The 2,500-nt window shown below is 46.9% G+C and overlaps 7 non-coding genes and 2 pseudogenes across 7 annotated transcripts in view; all 9 read right to left on the bottom strand.

The window, feature by feature from the left end:
* Positions 1–13, bottom strand: part of LOC146266149 (5S ribosomal RNA) — a 119-nt gene extending 106 nt beyond the window's left edge. Inside the window, exon 1 of the ribosomal RNA XR_014726776.1 lies at positions 1–13. This exon is cut by the window's left edge and continues 106 nt beyond it. This is a non-coding gene — a ribosomal RNA (5S ribosomal RNA).
* Positions 14–195: 182 nt separating this feature from the next.
* On the bottom strand, positions 196–314 carry LOC146266148 (5S ribosomal RNA). Its single transcript, XR_014726775.1, has one exon. It is a non-coding gene; the product is annotated as a 5S ribosomal RNA (ribosomal RNA).
* Positions 315–488: 174 nt separating this feature from the next.
* Positions 489–607, bottom strand: LOC146266147 (5S ribosomal RNA). Its single transcript, XR_014728260.1, has one exon. It is a non-coding gene; the product is annotated as a 5S ribosomal RNA (ribosomal RNA).
* Positions 608–779: 172 nt separating this feature from the next.
* LOC146266146 (5S ribosomal RNA) lies at positions 780–909 on the bottom strand (annotated as a pseudogene).
* Positions 910–1,101: 192 nt separating this feature from the next.
* LOC146266145 (5S ribosomal RNA) lies at positions 1,102–1,220 on the bottom strand. The gene has a single exon (XR_014729350.1). It is a non-coding gene; the product is annotated as a 5S ribosomal RNA (ribosomal RNA).
* Positions 1,221–1,408: 188 nt separating this feature from the next.
* Positions 1,409–1,527, bottom strand: LOC146266144 (5S ribosomal RNA). Its single transcript, XR_014726774.1, has one exon. It is a non-coding gene; the product is annotated as a 5S ribosomal RNA (ribosomal RNA).
* Positions 1,528–1,715: 188 nt separating this feature from the next.
* LOC146266143 (5S ribosomal RNA) lies at positions 1,716–1,834 on the bottom strand. Its single transcript, XR_014726773.1, has one exon. It is a non-coding gene; the product is annotated as a 5S ribosomal RNA (ribosomal RNA).
* A 174-nt stretch (positions 1,835–2,008) lies between these two features.
* LOC146266142 (5S ribosomal RNA) lies at positions 2,009–2,127 on the bottom strand. Its single transcript, XR_014728259.1, has one exon. It is a non-coding gene; the product is annotated as a 5S ribosomal RNA (ribosomal RNA).
* Positions 2,128–2,299: 172 nt separating this feature from the next.
* Positions 2,300–2,429, bottom strand: LOC146266141 (5S ribosomal RNA; annotated as a pseudogene).
* Positions 2,430–2,500: the final 71 nt, after the last annotated feature.

The raw sequence follows: 2,500 nt of genomic DNA, 5'->3' as shown, positions 1-2,500 counted from the left end.
TATGGCCGTACGAAATAAGTTGACAACCATAGGCTACTTATCCATATACAGATTTAGCAATTGACAATGCAAGGTAGTCTCTCTCTCTCTCTCTCTCTCTCTCTCGTGTCAAAATGAAAACAGCTTCCAGCCCCTTTCATGAAGGACTACTTGTGCATATTGCAAGATGTCAGTTTCTAAGTGAATGAGCAAAAGAGCATACAGCACCTGGTATTCCCAGGCGGTCTCCCATCCAAGTACTAACCAGGCCCGACCCTGCTTAGCTTCCGAGATCAGACGAGATCGGGCGTTGCCAGGCTGGTATGGCCGTACGAAATAAGTTGACAACCATAGGCTACTTATCCATATACAGATTTAGCAATTGACAATGCAAGGTGGTCTCTCTCTCTCTCTCTCTCGTGTCAAAATGAAAACAGCTTCCAGCCCCTTTCATGAAGGACTACTTGTGCATATTGCAAGATTTCAGTTTCTAAGTGAATGAGCAAAAGAGCATACAGCACCTGGTATTCCCAGGCGGTCTCCCATCCAAGTACTAACCAGGCCCGACCCTGCTTAGCTTCCGAGATCAGACGAGATCGGGCGTTGCCAGGCTGGTATGGCCGTACAAAATAAGTTGACAACCATAGGCTACTTATCCATATACAGATTTAGCAATTGACAATGCAAGGTGGTCTCTCTCTCTCTCTCTCGTGTCAAAATGAAAACAGCTTCCAGCCCCTTTCATGAAGGACTACTTGTGCATATTGCAAGATTTCAGTTTCTAAGTGAATGAGCAAAAGAGCATACAGCACCTGGTATTCCCAGGCGGTCTCCCATCCAAGTACTAACCAGGCCCGACCCTGGCCCGACCCTGCTTAGCTTCCGAGATCAGACGAGATCGGGCGTTGCCAGGCTAGTATGGCCGTACGAAATAAGTTGACAACCATAGGCTACTTATCCATATACAGATTTAGCAATTGACAATGCAAGGTAGTCTCTCTCTCTCTCTCTCTCTCTCTCTCTCTCTCTCTCGTGTCAAAATGAAAACAGCTTCCAGCCCCTTTCATGAAGGACTACTTGTGCATATTGCAAGATGTCAGTTTCTAAGTGAATGAGCAAAAGAGCATACAGCACCTGGTATTACCAGGCGGTCTCCCATCCAATTACTAACCAGGCCCGACCCTACTTAGCTTCCGAGATCAGACGAGATCGGGCGTTGCCAGGCTGGTATGGCCGTACGAAATAAGTTGACAACCATAGGCTACTTATCCATATACAGATTTAGCAATTGACAATGCAAGGTAGTCTCTCTCTCTCTCTCTCTCTCTCTCTCTCTCTCGTGTCAAAATGAAAACAGCTTCCAGCCCCTTTCATGAAGGACTACTTGTGCATATTGCAAGATGTCAGTTTCTAAGTGAATGAGCAAAAGAGCATACAGCACCTGGTATTCCCAGGCGGTCTCCCATCCAAGTACTAACCAGGCCCGACCCTGCTTAGCTTCCGAGATCAGACGAGATCGGGCGTTGCCAGGCTGGTATGGCCGTACGAAATAAGTTGACAACCATAGGCTACTTATCCATATACAGATTTAGCAATTGACAATGCAAGGTAGTCTCTCTCTCTCTCTCTCTCTCTCTCTCTCTCTCGTGTCAAAATGAAAACAGCTTCCAGCCCCTTTCATGAAGGACTACTTGTGCATATTGCAAGATGTCAGTTTCTAAGTGAATGAGCAAAAGAGCATACAGCACCTGGTATTCCCAGGCGGTCTCCCATCCAAGTACTAACCAGGCCCGACCCTGCTTAGCTTCCGAGATCAGACGAGATCGGGCGTTGCCAGGCTGGTATGGCCGTACGAAATAAGTTGACAACCATAGGCTACTTATCCATATACAGATTTAGCAATTGACAATGCAAGGTGGTCTCTCTCTCTCTCTCTCTCGTGTCAAAATGAAAACAGCTTCCAGCCCCTTTCATGAAGGACTACTTGTGCATATTGCAAGATTTCAGTTTCTAAGTGAATGAGCAAAAGAGCATACAGCACCTGGTATTCCCAGGCGGTCTCCCATCCAAGTACTAACCAGGCCCGACCCTGCTTAGCTTCCGAGATCAGACGAGATCGGGCGTTGCCAGGCTGGTATGGCCGTACAAAATAAGTTGACAACCATAGGCTACTTATCCATATACAGATTTAGCAATTGACAATGCAAGGTGGTCTCTCTCTCTCTCTCTCGTGTCAAAATGAAAACAGCTTCCAGCCCCTTTCATGAAGGACTACTTGTGCATATTGCAAGATTTCAGTTTCTAAGTGAATGAGCAAAAGAGCATACAGCACCTGGTATTCCCAGGCGGTCTCCCATCCAAGTACTAACCAGGCCCGACCCTGGCCCGACCCTGCTTAGCTTCCGAGATCAGACGAGATCGGGCGTTGCCAGGCTAGTATGGCCGTACGAAATAAGTTGACAACCATAGGCTACTTATCCATATACAGATTTAGCAATTGACAATGCAAGGTAGTCTCTCT

Source organism: Hypomesus nipponensis, chromosome 12, assembly GCF_054491055.1.
Source record: "Hypomesus nipponensis isolate SF chromosome 12, ASM5449105v1, whole genome shotgun sequence".
NCBI lineage: Eukaryota > Metazoa > Chordata > Actinopteri > Osmeriformes > Osmeridae > Hypomesus > Hypomesus nipponensis.
The sequence above is the reverse complement of the archived record's forward strand: the minus strand, read 5'-3'. Positions and strand labels throughout refer to the sequence as shown.